At 41.9% G+C, this 17,100-nt stretch overlaps 1 protein-coding gene across 3 annotated transcripts in view; it reads right to left on the bottom strand.

Annotated features, from left to right (window-relative positions):
* The window catches only part of prkd3 (protein kinase D3), a 46,348-nt gene that overhangs the window by 27,139 nt on the left and 2,109 nt on the right, over window positions 1–17,100 (bottom strand). The window lies entirely within an intron of this gene.

Raw genomic sequence — 17,100 nt, 5'->3', positions numbered from 1 at the left:
ATAAATAAAATCAGTTTATCATAACATAAGATGAGGAAAAGCTGAAATTCTCCTATGTGAGAAGCTGGAACTAGAAAATGGTGAATAGTTTGGCTTGTGGCGTGGACCAGAATGCTCCGAGGCTCTGAAGCTTTGATCATTGCCATGGTAATCAATGTCCAGCTCTGTATTCATATGCTCTATTTTTTCATACCATTACCCAAAATATCCCAAAATAAATTACCATAAAACTTCAATTAAAAGCATAGTCCCAAGTAAACACATAGTCTCTTTTACTAGCCCGGTGTAGCTACACATTTTGATAAATAAAGGCCTGTCTCAATTAAAAGCCTGGTCTGGTTGCCAAGTAGTTGATTTTTATAGAAGTTCTTTGCATGTATAAAAAAATGGATTGTTGACTACTCACTTGAGCTAACGTTTGTCTGCTGCTTCGATTGGGCATATAATTATAAATGTTTAAACTTTTGTTAATTTGGAGATGCTACACATCGTAAGCTCAGCTGATTTCATTTTACTGAAACCATGAGCACCAGAGAAAAGTGTAATTCATTCAGATTTAACGACATGACAAAAAAACAAGTAGTGACTCCCTATGTTACTCTGGAGCTGTCATAAAGTCAGAATATGTGTCTGCTTCTCGATTATCTGGTAAATTATTTATATTCCTTTAGTCTGTAAGGGTCCACCCATCAAAAACTTTGTAAGTGTTTTCATTAAAATTAATCCAAATTGTGAATGTTGTTTTAACAGCATAAAGGGGTCTTGTGTCGGTATGCTGGGTGCCATAATTCTCTTGGGCTGTTAAACAAGTGTCATAACATAACACATATTTGATATGTTATTCAAAGCCTGATTTTTATACAGGGAATATTCATACTGGTTTAAATACACAATGGGATTGTAATTCCCATCTTTGCTGAGCAACAGTTTTCTGTAAAAGGAATTAAAGGCCTGTCGCAAATATAAGCCTATTGAGTACAATGATTTAAGCAAATAATAGCCTGCGCTACTATGTTACAGTAATAAACAAAAATCCACCATAATTCATTATGTATGACCATTATTGTTAGTTATTCTCAGACAAGGACATTTAAACTTAGTGATAGGCCTTGTTTTGTGTCTCTGACAGTTTGACTACACATTTACAACCAGCTTGGAAAATCGCCTGAAACTGTAAGTAACAACTTAGCCAGCTTGCAAAGTATTTTTTGTAGCTATTATAGCTAATATTACTGCAACCTGCATGCTAACAAGAGGCTGTTTGTCACGTAATTTGTATCAACTGAAAACTGATGTTTTTTGTGATTAATCCAATCATGATTTCAACTCTGCACTAATGGATTTAAATGCATTGTTTTCTTCTTAGTATTTCAAAGTCTTTCACCCACAGTAACACAGTGTTTTGGGCCTCTAACAATGGCCCTTTTCAGAAACACTCTTCAAAGTAAATGCTCTTGAAAATGCCAGTTTTGTAATTCTCTATGATTGTCATGTGATCTCTGGCATCACACTGTTATGTGATTTGTTTTTGATAATCATGTGTGCCACTTTTTATATCTACTCAGTGAGTAACTCATCATCATGACTTTTAGTTTGAAAATCACAAAGCTGTCATAACACAGAGAAATAAATGTACGCTTACATTGAGAAATCTAACCAAAGGTGTCCACAATTCAAATCTTCTGACAAGATTTTCTTCGGACCCTTGTGATCTAGGAGTGACACGGGTCTTGCTATGTGAGGTTACTGAACAAACGCACTTCTATATCCGGTACAGGATATGTTTTGCATTAAGGTATTGTTTTTGTGAACCTGGAGACATAAACCTGAAAATGCTATAGTGGATGGAAATCATTAGGCAGTATTTCGTTCTGATGCCAATTTGAATCCGAGAGTCCAGCTGGGAAACTGTTGAAGGTGAATAAACAAGTCTCTCACTCAGCAACTACCGTTGTTGCCTTTGAGCCTTATACCGTGTTGGTATTAATAGTAGAGAGTTTAGGATTATCTAACCTCTGTGCAGAGGACAAGACCTAAAGATTTTCATCAAGGTACTGAGCTCTCTGAAACATCTAACCAGAGTCAGGAGGTATGAGGCCATTGTTCATTTAGCTTGAGGTGGCAAGATAAAGACTGTCACAAGGTCAGTATGATAAACGGAGCTTTTTTTCAACAGATAAATAAGTCGACTGATAGCCCTGCAACTGTTTTATAGTGCCATGACACAGATCACACTGCCCCACAGATCCTCCACCAGAAGACACAAGATGTTGATTTCTATGTGTTTCTGTTTGATACATTTGAAGAGTTCTTTAGAACACCTTAAAAGGAGAAACTACATATACATTCAAACTTGGTACATAACCACAAGCACAGCTTGATGAGTTTTGATGTACAGCAGATTTAATAGACACCATGTGCTGAATGCTCCACAGTAAGTCATGAAACCATAAGTTCTACTGAGCCATGGTGAGGCTTTCCCAAATAGGAAAACACTTTTTTCTAATGTCAAAACAATGAGGAAACCATTGTTTGACTTTGAGGTGTATGTTAATGCCCACAACAGAGGGAAATATACTTCAAAAAGTCATCAAACGAATGCATTGGAAAATCCAATTATGCGCTCACGCGAACCTTGGGGGGAAAACTGTGTAATTACTTTGCCCAAGTCACATCAAACACTGTGTGGAAAACTGTGTTAATTTATTAAAGTCAACAGCGGAATTGTATTTGTTTTCATTACATATTATTAATGTAATACCAAGCAAATGTTTTCCACACAGCAAGGGACAAGGAATACATGCACAGTGAATGACACAATTACCAGAAGTGGGCATAAACATAATTCATTTGTCACTTGGAGTGAGGCATCAAAAGAAGGGCACACTGGAAACACTCCGGTTTTCCACTGTCTTGTTCAACATTAAGTGTTTTTGGTCGTACATTAACAGTTTCCATATAATTTGGCTGCATGCATTCTAAATAATTTACTTTGATGGTGCAGATGTCCTCACTGTAATGTATGTATGAAACAAAGTCAATATAAACATACATTCTACTTAGACAGTGTTTTTTTTACCATCAGGGAGAGGCAATGTTCCAAACCTAAGGATCTGACTGGAATCGGCGGTGAGCAGAAAATCTTACATAGCGTGTTGAAGTTCTACCACAACCATCAAAGCACACAAGAAACTAACACATCGCTACGTAACCTACTGCGACCTTTAGAGATGAAAGATAATCGCTAATGAGAAAATCAAAGCTTTAATTCTTCATCTGAAGCAAGAAATAAATGCTATTTGAATTACATCATGCAAGAGAAATGGATTGGAATGCAACACACATCACGACTACATGAAGGAAACAAGAAACTCAGTATCTGGTCTCATAAATAACTGACTGACTTGGTGTCAGAAGCGTCCCAGAAGTGTCCCAGAGGCTCATAAAAATACGCGCCTCGACTATCTTTGACGGAGCCTTGGCGCATTGCAAAGAGCAGATCGATCTCTCATACTAACAGGCACTTTATGTACAATACAGATAGCCTATAATGTAATTACAGCACAACAAAGTAGGAAAAAACAACAATAAACATAACTACAATAGACCAAAGAGGAAACCATTTAACTTCATAGCCTACATATTTACTTCTGGTAGAAGCACAAACGTCAAGAAAAGTTACGAAATTGACAAAATTCAATGTGTTTCCCCCGACCTAAACGTGAACCAAACCTCATCCCTTACCCTAACCACTAAGGGGGTTGCTGCGCATTAACAGGAAGGAAACACTTTTTGACAGGGGAAGAGACTTTAATACAACACTGGGTCGCTCGCAGCCATGGCAACCAGAACATGGCGCAACTCTGCCAGTTGGAATTATTCCCTCCTGGCTCGCTTGCAGTCAAACAGGGACTTATTCATCTTGTAACGTACATACCTTTAGTGGATCATAACATACCTGGTATGAAATTAATCTGAAGATGCTGCTGTTCAAAATGAGACCAAACTTTTCTATAAAAAAGCCCTATAAAAGGCCAGCAACAGACTATTTAAGGCCTGCCAATTTCTGGAAAACTTGTAGCCCCTACCGGCCCATTAACAGCAATGTGGAGTCAGCACTCCAACAATTCCTGCAACTACAAGAGATCCTTGAGCATGCAGTCATAAATGTGCACACAAAATATGAGGCTGATTGGTCCAGTAGTTTGTGGGATTAGCTGCGGACAGATATGCATGCTCACACACACACGAACACACACGACTAAATGCATGATCCTCTTAAGGAATCCTTAAATTTGGTTACTACAGGGTTGCGACCATGTTATGTACTATATCAAACAGTTTCCATCTAAGGGTGCCTTTACACCTGCCCTGTTCGGTTCGCTTCAATCAAACTCAAGTTCATTTGCCCCTTAAATGTGGCTCGTTTGGGCAGGTGTGAACACAGCAATTGCACTCGGGTACACACCAACACAACCAGACCGAGACCTTCTTGAAGAGGTGGTCTCGGTCCGGTTACCAACAAACTCTGTTGCGGTTTGTTTGTAGTGAGAACGTGTTCAGACCTCAATCTGAATCAACTGCAGTTGCATTTCACATTGTTTGGGTTAAATGTGAGCAGTCCTGGAAGATTATTAATGTGCGCCTTCCCCCCGTACTGCTTTAATATGTGCATTCAGTGCATCCAATGCATCAACATATTGTTTTCTAGTTGGAGCCGTGCCTCGTTTTCAAACTGTATGGTTTGACTAACATGAACAATGACAGCAATATAGTACATGATGAGCAGCGCTAAAATCAACCTGCGTAGTTGTCCCTCCATTGTGACATTAGAAAGTGTCGCATTTATCTTGCAAGTGTACTCTTCTTCAACGTTTTGTTAACTCACTGGACTTTTCCCGCATGGAAAGTCTAACCAATCAAGAGCAGCTTTCTCGCGCAAGGCATTTGATCTGGTCCGCTTGTAAATGCTGCCGTGAGAACACGAACCAACTCTAGGCAATTATTCAACTTTGTAACAAAATTAGTCTCTGATTCAGATTTATCAGCTTAGTTTTGATTTTAATGAACTTATCCGAGGAAAACTGAAGAGCTTTACTCAACTGTAACAGGTGAAACATACACAAAATCAGAGAGCTTTGAGATGTACGGTGACAACATCTACCACACCACCCACTGTTCTATTCACTTAGCGAGGTATTTTAAATGATTTTGCAGGGTGTTACAATATACTGTAGATCTCCTGACCTGTCTGTGATGAGTCAAGCGACTGCATATGTGCTTCTCTTCTGCTCTGCAGCCAGTGCATGGAAAGAAAGGCCAAGATGCATGCTTCATTTCAATGGTACATTATATAAAACTATTTGCTCCTCTCTTTGCTAGAACAGGCCAAGAAAAACACACTACAGCTGGAGGCAGAAAGAGCAGGAGGGGGGGCTTTGTGTCGCTGACTGACAAAGCACTACACTCATATGGTTTATATTCCAGCAGGCATCTTTGTACACTTGCAGGATCATGCAAACTCATCCCAGCACCCTCCGCAACATACAGACATAGATAGCATGTGCTCCTCCTGAAGTCAAGTCAGCATCTTTTCCACGGCAAAAGGAAGACTCCGCTCAGCGTAACCAACTGAAGCAGCCACATGTAGCGGAAAGGAAACTCATTTGGTGGGACAGCGGCAAGAAAAGCTGTGACTTTCTCACTCTACGGGCTGACTAACTTGTTTCCTTCCATGTGGCAGAGCATGGCTCATGGTTCATTCATAGGTTTTTACTGTATGAGGCTGTGTCATCGTGGAACACGGTGGTTTGTATCTTGAAAACAACAGATCCAAGCCAAATGATATCTGACGCTTCTCAGAGTTCCAGCCAAGCGTGGAATTAAAGCTTTACTTGAGATACATCTGGCGCTCCAGTCAATTTCAGTGTGCATCGCACCGTAGCAATGTACTTTCAAAACTGTAACACACACCACACAAGCTGAAAATCTTCACCGTCACTCAGCTGTAGCTTCTCCCCGCTTTACGCAGCTGCTTTGTATGGACAAAACATAGCATAATGACAGCTTAATTTACAACTTATTGTTTGAGCAGTATCTCAGAGCCCTAGACCACTTCTCACCATCTTGTCTTTTTCTGCATGTTTCAGATAAGTGTGAACACTGCAGCCTGGCTGAAGTGTTTATATGCAATGAATTCGCTGCTGGTTTCCTTCTTACTGTAAGCTGAGAGCTGCATATGTGTGTGTGTGTGTGTGTGTGTGTGTGTGTGTGTGTGTGTGTGTGTGTGTGTGTGTGTGTGTGTGTGTGTGTGTGTGTGTGAGAGATTGTAGCCTATGTAAGCATGTGTGTGGATCCATTTCTGGTGCAGACAAGGTGGAATCACAACTCTTAACCACTGAGCTTAGGTCCAGGGCCTTGTCCAGACCACAGTGTAGTAGGATACTCTACACCTGTCATCCTAGACCTCTCTCAATCATCAGGAGACGCTAACAAAGCTATACTGCTTACCCAATTTACATCAACCGCAGTGGCTGATGGTATCCAGCCAAATCTCTTCCTGGTTTTACAAAACATTGCTCTCCAAAGAAAATCCTGCAATTATTCAACCAGGCTTTTGATTAGTTGAATCCAGAGAAACAATACTCTTCTGTGGTCATTTGGCCTAAAGTACAAAACTGCTCAACTGTAGTGGAGATAATGGTGATGAGGTCAGCGTTTGGTTGCTAGCCACTGTATCCCCAGTGAGAGCCAGGTGGCTTTTGGCCTAATAGCACCTCTTTTTTTTCACATATATGACATCTCTCTTCAATGACTGCCCTTGCGTGGGTGCTTGCTCGCATGCATATGTGTATGCACTGCATGAGCGTGTGTGTGTGCATTAACAGTGTCTAGAGGCCAAGTGGAGAAGAGGAAGGCTGAGTCACAGGATCTAAGGCCTCTCAGGAAGAGAGCAGTGTGATCTAAGACATGCTTGGCCAGGCCCCCGCACACTGCTGATGAGTTATAGCCCCGCTGCGATCCTCCGCCAGCGCCTCCGCCTCACAGATATACTGCAGTACGCACTCCATCTCACCCTCTCTGGCCTGGGGTAGCAGGGGACAGCCGCCAGATTCACCTCCACATGGGGCAAATAAACAGGTGAACCTGGGGGGGAGTTTATGTGAGATTGATGGCGACTGCACTTTCTCTTGTTCTGGCAGAGCAGGGGGTCATAAGGTGAGCGGTAATAGCAGGATGTAGGAACACACTGCTGTTGCTCAACAGAAACATTAATAATTGCTGCAGGTTCTGTGTTACAGAAAAGCAGACAGGCGCTAGCTGCTTGAGGTTTTCTCTTTCTTTATGATTAATAACGAGGACTTACTTTTACAGACGTCCTTTTGTTGAATTAGCAGTTCCGCGGAAATGCAATCGTACCTATGTAAAAGAACCTCACTTAACAAAACTAAACCAAACACTCAGCCGAGCCAAATTTCAACACTCGAGCTGTCCCCTACTTCAAAACACAGACGCCAAAAGGCAATTGCTCCGAACATTTAAACACACAGACAAGAATAATGGCAAGTGCAGTGTAGAGAAAAGCCATTTGAGCGCAGGCACACAGAGTGAACAGACTGTGCTGCTCTGCCGACCACAGCAGATTGGAGAGCTAGGAGGCAGAGAGAATATGGAAACAGGGAGCGGCTCTGAGGGGAACTAACCGAACAGCGAGTGCGGCTGGGGAAAAGAGACACAGCGACAAAAGGAGTCATGCTGACTGTTTCCCTTGGGTTTAAAATATGCTCAAACAAGCCGATCAAACAAAAGTGGAATTGTAATACTTTCTCTCCATTTGACCTGCGGTGCTTTTCATTAGTGTGTTTCTTAAGACCTTTTCCCTTCACAACAACACAGAAGGTTTCTTGTTGTATCAACATGTAATTGCACTTCCCCTCGCCACCTTCCTATCAGTTTGACAGATCACTCACTTCGCTGAAAGACAGGAAAGGCAAACAGTGCTGAGAAAACAACACAGAATAAGACATTCTGCAACCTGCTCTGACTGCAGGGATCAATAATGCCACGCTGATACAACTGTGTAGCTACAACAGAAACCATGTGGTCTTCATTGCAGGATGCTGGAAACATTTTTGGCACGTTAACACATCTGCTAAGATCATGATTATAACATCTGTTTGTTCCAGCCCTTTGAGCTTAAAAAGTCAAAAAAGTGACATTAGCGATTAACCAGGTCAAATAACTGAAGGTTAATATCTTAAAAAGGTCTGTGTGCGTGTCAATCGACCCCTCCTCTTCAGCATTTGTCATGGTTGAGGTGCTGTAAGTGTGCTGAGGTTGACAACAAGTGCAACGAAGGACTCCAGGAGAAACTGAGGCCGTTAATGAGTAAATTGATAAGGGAAATGAGATATCCTCTTGCAGTGAACTGTGTTATGCTAGGGTTACAAATTTATGAATGGAAACAAGTGGAGTGTCACAGGAAGTGCCCCTAAATCACCACACGTGGTTGGCTTCACAAGGACAAAGTCACCAGGATTCCTCTGCGTATTAAATGGTCCAATATTACCGCTGCCTTCCACTTTAATATAATCACAATCAAAACCCATTCGGCCAGCATTAACAGAGATTGGAGTGATGCAAGATTATCTCCCACCACTGGCAAAAGTCGAGTATGGTGAAGGGCATTTGGGCAGAGAATCCAAAGCAAAGCCACACTTGGTGGCAAGAGCGGCCTTCAATTGATGGTTCTGGCACCGACTTAACGGCAAGGCATCAGCCGTACGGTGGCCGCAACCCCCTCTGTGCCCCATGCAAGTCCTGCCAACGGGGCTGTCCCCCCTGTCCCTAGAGAGGACCACTCTTCTCCACTCTGTCATTCTCTCTAACTCTTGTGGCCGGGCCCTGTGTTCTGCCTTGCCACTTTACATTTAGAGGAGAGCGAGGCGGCAGAAATGTGCACTACAGATGGTAGAAATTACTTAGCTCACTTAACTTCAGAGATATTTTTTTCCCCTTTTTCTTCTCTCTCTCCCTTTTCCACAAATTACTCCAAGACTGGGGAAATTGATAGATTCCTTGCGCAAGGAGGCTTTTGAGTTGTACAAGGAAGGTTTTGGTTTTTTTCCAGCAATCCCAATTGTGATATCGATTTAGTCAACTCCACGGCTTTGGAATACATCACCGTGCCTGCAAATGAACATTGAAAGCCATCTAAGTTGGAAAAAGGCTGAGGCCATAACCAAGAACCAATACTAACAGTGAATATTTTGACTCGACGGCGACCTGTTTTTTCTTGGGAAGGAGCTGAATGTGCTTTCCAGGAAACGTCTGGCCTCATGTATATCACACATAAAGCCCTGTGCTGTTGGGACGTCCTCTGGGGTGAAATATAGCTGCCAGCTCCATAGGAACATGCAGATGTGGGCTTATACGGTCGGAGGGAGGGAGAGCGGGAGGGAGGGAGATGGTGGTGATTTATTTCCCGTGTGTTTCAGTTAGTTTTGGTCTATGTGAACTGCAGTCTCTCCATTTTCCATCTGCACCCTTTTTTCTTGTTATTTTCTCTTCTCATTTTCTTCTCCTTATGACTGTTTTCTGTCCTCTCCTGCTCCTTTCTATAGAAACTGTTTCCCAGACCAAGTCTTTCTTTATTTATACAGTCATATATTGATTGTATAGTCTTAATCGCCAAAGCTTAATCTTCTGATCACAAGTGGACGCAATAACCTTTGCTAAACAGGACCCGAGGGCAGATGCCATCATGAAGTGTATAATGCAAACCAAAGAAAGCTGTTTCTACTGTTGCAACTCAATCTAATTAATCTTGAAAAAGGAATGTTGAGCCGATCTTGCTGTCTGTGCCAAGTGTTACCTTGCATCATACAAGTGATGTTGCTCAAAGGTTTAGAACAACCCAAATCCTTCAGCTTTTATAATACTCTGCTATTTTACTGTACGTTGTCCAACGTAGCCTGTTTCTGACTCAAAAGGCCTTTGTCTCACTAATTACAGAGGCAGCTGTACAGGCCTCAACCAGAGACTGGGAGTTACAGCACTGACAAAACCAGTAGGGAAACCTGTGGCTGAGGCAGCTGCCTTTCACAGCATTTCCAGCTGGAATGAAAATGCAGAAACATCCAAAGGACAAGCGCTAAAATTAAAGTATTCATAAAAGTAGCATTTGAAGCAAAGGTTTAATGTTTTTTTTCCATTACCTATGCCAAAAGAACTTCCTTCATCCTGCTGAGCTTTATCTTCCCCTTTGATAGCGACTAAATCTTTTAAGTGATGCCAAGCTTCACTGTAAAGTCTCCATTTATATAAAGCCTTTTTGCTGCCAACATTCACCAGAAAGCATCTCAATACAGTCCCATAAAGACTGGAAACTAAACTGTGTTGATTGTGTAATCGTCATTACAGCATCCATCAGAATGTGTCAGATGTGCAGTACTACCGAAGCAAGTGTTTAGCTTCAAATATTTCAGTTTCCTAGCAGTCCAATCCCACCCATCCCGAGCAACATCACATCATCCTCCAAAAATGCCTGGGTGAAGAGGAATGTTCTGTCGCTGGCTGGCTGTCCAGGCTGGCCAGCTGGCTAACTGGGAGTCATTCTCAGGGAGTCATGAACTTTTGTCCCGCCACTGCTCCCTTGCTGGCTGCACGAGAGGACTTGGGCGACACCAAACAGGAAGTGCTCAACAAGTGGAAGCTATGGATGTTTATCTCGCGCCATTCATCAAGCTTAAAAACCAGACAGAGAAGTCGGGACCCTGACCACTGAAACAAGGCTGGCCCAACTTGGAGTTGTGTGTAGCCACTTGGGGGCCATCAATGCGCCGTTATGGGTAAGATTGGTACCCGACTGGGAGGGTCTCCGCCACCCACTGGCTGGCTCCTTTCATCCTTTCTCACAGTCCTCAAGGAGCCTGGCTTTGAGTTGATACCCTTGTGCCAAGTCGTGACACTAGAACAGTCATATTTTAAAGTATTCAGTAGATTGCAGGAGTTGTAACCGCAATAGCGTCTCTAAGAGACTGAGATTGAACCTATCAAGATCAGGTTGCCCCGGACTACGGTTGACCTTAACCACGAAAGTTGGTGAATGTGGTCCAAAACCACTACTATCAAAACCAAATTCAGATCAGCACAGAAAGCAAAGAGAAAGCAAATCTAGTCTGTGGATGCTGGCCAAGTCATGTGGTTGAGTCTTTAGCAGGAAGAGGCATGAGCCGTACGAAATCTATACAATACACAGCTATTATAACAGGCTGCAGACTGCATGACCCCATCACACAATGAGACTGATTCAAAACTAAAGGGTTCAGGAAAGATATGAAATGTCAACCTTGAAGCCATGACACATTATATACATTTAGAGTGAGCGCCTGCAAACATCTGGACATTTTACAGCTGTCCAACTGCACGCAGGGTGCATCTGTTCGAGCATACAGGATTGTATCCACGGTTTGTAAAGTCCTCTGCGAGCTAACAAGCACCTTCAATACAAAAGCTCATTGAAACTTGGACATGAATTAGTGTAGTTTGTCATGGTGTTGCTGTCTAGTACACCAAAAGAAACACATATTTTACTTTGGTAAGCCAGTGAAGGAACAGGCCCTGAAGAGAAACACTAAACAAAAAACTTAAAAGTTGCTAACAACAGCAGGAGTGCAACAAAGTAAAGCACTCACTTCAACTTTCTGTCCTAGAGCTATGGTCACAAGCTTTGAGAACACAGTGAAAGAATGAGACGGCAGATACAAGAAGCCTAACTGAGGATTTTGTGTAGAATGGCTGGGCCCACTGTTTGCAATGAACATTTTGAATGTCATACATTAAACTGATAATTGATCAGCTCTCATAGAAATTCTGGGGTTAAAACTGGTTGTAGTTCATAGTAGGAAAAGGATGCATCTCAAAATGGGTTACAAAGGATCCCCCTACCTATGCTGAGTGGTTGACAATTCTAAGAAGTATTCATACAATGGTAAAAGGGGAACACTGGTATTGATGATTGAAGGGTTCTATACTTGATATGGACTGTGGTGATACCCTGAAGTAGTCTACTATGAATTTTATTTTCTACTTTTTGATTAATAATAATACGTATATTTTCCTATATTGGACTGAATGTATGTCTATGTAAGATGAACTTAAATAAACCCTGTTTATTTTATTTTGATATATTTATGTTACTTGGTCATTTTCAGTGATATTACTATTATTTCCATGCTGTATTGTTCATATAAAACCTATCAATAATGTCACCCCTTGCAGAGAGAGAGTTTTAAAAAAAGAAAGGTATGAATGAAGCTGGATTTATTCTACTGTGTTAAGGGGTTATGGCGTACCTACGACATCTACATTTGTAGGCTCCAAGGTTATGCCATAGCAGACATTAAAAAAATGTAACTAAACATCAGAACTACGGCATCAAGAGAGATACCACACTGGGACCACAAGGACTGTATGTGGTCAGCTTGGTCCGCTCTTCTTTTCTGATGCTGGTGTAGATTGTTGAGCATGAAGACAACAACAGGAAGTTGAAGAAAGACACTGACTCATCGATTGCATGGCACTGGTCTCCTTTTCAGTAGTGAGAGAATTTTAAGTAACATTACGAGTTACCTTGATGTAGCTTCACTTCTATGTTAGTATGAGCACAGCAAAGTGTCTCTCTGTATCACAAAGTAAATCAAAGAGTGTAAACACAGTTACTGTGGAGACCAGTTAGAGATGATGACTGACAACCTACGGAGCCTTCACGCTTTATAAGGGTGTCTACAGATATAATCAAGTTAAATCTAAGACTTTAAGTACTTTTTACTCCCACCATATATGAAATTTAACACCTTTAAGACCTTATATTAAGAAGATTAATCATTCATTTAAGACATTTTAAGACTTTTTAGGGACTTGTAGACACCCTGTTTACACAAAATACAACATGATTTCATTTTTGGCTCGCGCACCCTTGCTCAAGGGACACTAGCAAAGAGGAACGTCACTGAGGCATTTTTGAAAACAACAAAGATGGCTGCAGCTGTTGGGAATTTTCTGTTGAAGTATTATTTTCAAATTCCGATCACAGACTGTTCAAGGACATACTGATGCTACGCCATCACAGCTCATCTCTGCACGCTGTAGTCCGTTTACAGTGGTCTGTCACTCCGCACTACATCACATATTTTGGTTGCTCTGATTGGTTGTAGGTCTATCCAATTGCGTCCAGAGGCATTTTGGTCCACGGCCGTTAGTAGCGCCTCTTTGAAATCAAAAATGAAATGAGAGGTTCCAACTTGCATTTGCGATTTGGTCTGGTCTGGTGCATCACTGAGCTGTAAATCAAAACTCACACTGTAGCCATCTACAGTTGGACTCCTATTAACCCCTTGAGTCGCCAATAAATCCAGCTTTACTGTTCCAATAGGTCAATGAGGAGTTAAGTTAGCTTGGCTGCCAACTAGGAAAAACCCAGACAAGAAACAGGACACAGTGGAGGAACTACATCTTCCAACATGCATGAATTTGCACACTGGGATGCCATAAAAAGAGCTACTGAGAAAAGTGCATCTGGCTTGCTGTCCTGCTGGCACAGTGACCCAGAACCAGATAATCAGCAGAAAGATGGACAAATTTCTCAGCCACAAGGATTAAGGCTACCAAGATATGGTTAACATCATGGTTTACATACGACTAAATCCCACTCTGAAAGTTCACAACAGCTGACACAGCAGAAAACCTGACACTGAATGGACAGATTTAAGTCTGGATAAGCATCTCTGTTTGTTGCATGGCTGAGTGGTGAGTCACTTTGCGAAGCAGGCCAGCTCTCAGCGGAGGAAACAGCAGCACGAAGGGGGGAATATACTTCCATCCAGACTCTATCTCCATGCAGATATTACCACATGAAATCTAAAGCTTTTTCCTGTCTCGTCTCTGCTGACAGACACCTGAGGTTCTGCTGACTGAAGACATCCTGGGACGACTGTCAACGGCTAAGCCAGGGTCAGAGATCCTCAGCTGGAAAAGCTGGCCAGGATGAGCAGACTTTGTAAAAGGCTCACCATTGTCATGCATATTTTAGAACAAGAAGTGAGGCAGGGATGGACCGGAGAGCGCAAGAAGGCCTACAGTCATATTTTCCATTGATATCAAAGCCATGTGGCTGGATTTCATGAAATAGTTGAGGCAGTACACTGCATTTGGCAGTGTTTAATAGAAGAAATGTGGATGAACGGGCTGGATATGTTCTGCGGTGATGATGTACAGTATATTATGATGAAAAGGATGTACAGTATGTTCAGATGTTAACTGTATATATGGCCTTTTCGAAGTTCCCATGACTGCTGGCTGTAAATTAGATAGTTTCCTGCCATATTTTATTAAAGTGCATGGCATCTTTAAATGAATGCATGTGATATGAAGCGATACACGGAGATAAAACTCCACATAGGCATTAGGTGATCCTGATCTCATCTTGGCAGATTATCAGCACCCACTCACCGCAAATGCACTGCGCTGATTTTCTTTTACGGGTTGTCTTCAAAGCATCGAATTTCCCACCCTTTTACTGTTACAGATTCTTGCAACTATGCCAATATGTTACAGGATCCATGTAAATATGCGCAGTGATGAGATTTTCTGCTCTGCGGACCAGAACTGTTCATAACTAGCTAGTGAGAATCAGCAGACCTCGTAAAGAACAACAACATTACCCTGCTCCTCTGGAATGTCAACTTGGACAACATGGAACCAAAGGACACACAGGCTCAATACAGATAGCTCCTTCACTATCTTCCACTTGTTGTTTGACGCAAGGCTGTTCCTCATTCTTCCCCCCCCCCACCTTATTTCCATTATCATCATCTCAAACACAAATATAGCTCAGACCGACCTAAATGCTCAGATCCCGATGGCTGATGAAAGTGCTTCGCTTAATCACCCTCTTTTTATTCAGTCGGTGATAATTACAGACACAAAGGGAGTAATCATCATTATAGGCTATACAAGAGGTTAGAAAAACAGCAACGTGTGGATGCACACAGGAGCCATTTCATTATTCCAACAGGCTTTGCACACCATTAATCCAACACAACTGTGAAGCACAGGCTCAGAGAAGACAATAACTCAGTAAGAGGTTTAGAGCACCTACTGTGTATATGCTTAGAAATACTGTACCAATAATGATAGATTTGATCAACTTTCAATTTTAATTTGCAATACTCATTGTACCATTTAGTGTTCTACTGGTTTAAAGGAATACTTCACCCAAAAAATGACCATATGTTTATCAATTAGTCCTGCCGTGTTACCTTGAATTTTGTTAAGAAAACTTTGTTTTTCTCACATGCTTCCATGAAAAAATGGCGAACGTATTGATTTATTGATTGATTGGGGACCATGTATAACAACAGCAACACTATATCAAAGCATTTGTATACAAAGTCTCAGTCCAGGTCTCATTAATGCAGGCGTATGCTCAGTACTTCCTAAACACATGCATTTTTGTTAAAACCTTTTTTAAAACTGATCTGAAAGTGAAACTTAGCGATGCTTTCTTCAAAGCCAGACACCAATACTAAGGGCCAATTCATAGTTTCCAGGTCCACTGTGGTTCGTGTGACATAAATGTAGTCATCTATCCATGTCTGCAGGGGTCCAAACGGACCCCTGTGTGGCCCATTTTTTGTGACTGCGCAGAGAGTATGCATAGCAAGCGCCAAATGCGCATGCTCCAATCATAGGCTCCAATCTCTTGTTCCAAACTCCAAAACACTGCAGTCAAGCCAGCCACAGCCCCTCACCACAGTGAAGTTAGATTTAAGTTGGATAATCGACAGACATTCACTCCAAACCCAGAAGCTTCTCTTCAGCTTCACTCTTACCTGTTGTCGGCAGGATGAGGATGGTAAGCTCATCTCCCAGCCCTCCCATTTAGTGCTGAGGGCTGACGCAGACCCTCAATTGTACAATGAACAGAAGCGCTTGCGTGCCGGCTGTCTGTGAACGTTCAACTTGTAAAGTATGTCCGAGCCTTGAGACTTTTTAGTAAAAATGCATGTGTTCGGGAAGTACTGAGCATACGACTGGATAAATAAGACTTGGATTGTACTGCACAAGTCATGTGAGAGTTTGTAAAAAGATGTTTTGATATAGTTTTGCTGTTGTGAAACGTGGTCCCCAATCAATCAATAACTCAATATGTTAACTGTTTTCAATGGAGGCCTTTGAGCAAAACAGTTTTTTCACTACTTCAAAGTAACAGCATGACTAATTGATTTAATTTTTTGGGTGAAGTATTCCTTTAATGTTCCAGTTTATGTGAAAAACGTTTTTGTGAATGTATTTGGTGTTTGCAGTAGTGCAATGACATATATTCCTGATAGACAAAACAATAGAAAGGCACAACATCTGTGGTGTTGCAGCTTTACAGTGCTTATTTTATTATACGAGGCCACTTCAAATTAGAAACAAATATTAAAATGTTTTGACATCATCCTTACTTTGCTCATTACTAACAGGCAGACACACACACACACACACACACACACACACACACACACAGGCAGACACATACCATGATCAGGACTGGCCCGACCACTTCCAGCCAAGATGAACAAGAACAGGCTAAATTAAAGCTGGCGCCGTTGATTTGCACTTTGGATATTCTCGCACAACCAAATACGAGATGGCAACTGATGAAGCCTATACTTGTATTTAAAGCCACTTCTTATGCCGAGGCTACACTCCAGTGTCATTACAACACATTACCAGTGTCATGGAAAATAAAGCATAGTCCAACATCACACAGGCAGAGCAAAACCACCGAGTGGCTCTGTATATGTGTGTGCATTTGCACCATGTAAGTCCAGTAACATTATACCGCAATGTAAATAAGTGGTGCTGCTACACTGTGTCCTGTAACTGGAGGATCATCAGTGGTGCTGTTGTGTGCATGCTTCTGCGGTGTTTGACTCATTTTAGGGCACAAGGCCCAGATGTCTGCTTTGGAAAACAAAACCTAAACAGATGAATATGGTAGAAGATGGCAAAACACATGTTGGCGCATCGTGCTCGTCCTCCACTGCCTTT

This window comes from Epinephelus moara, chromosome 14 (assembly GCF_006386435.1).
Source record: "Epinephelus moara isolate mb chromosome 14, YSFRI_EMoa_1.0, whole genome shotgun sequence".
NCBI classification, from domain to species: domain Eukaryota; kingdom Metazoa; phylum Chordata; class Actinopteri; order Perciformes; family Serranidae; genus Epinephelus; species Epinephelus moara.
Note: the sequence above shows the minus strand (reverse complement) of the source record. Positions and strands in the feature narration are given on the sequence as shown.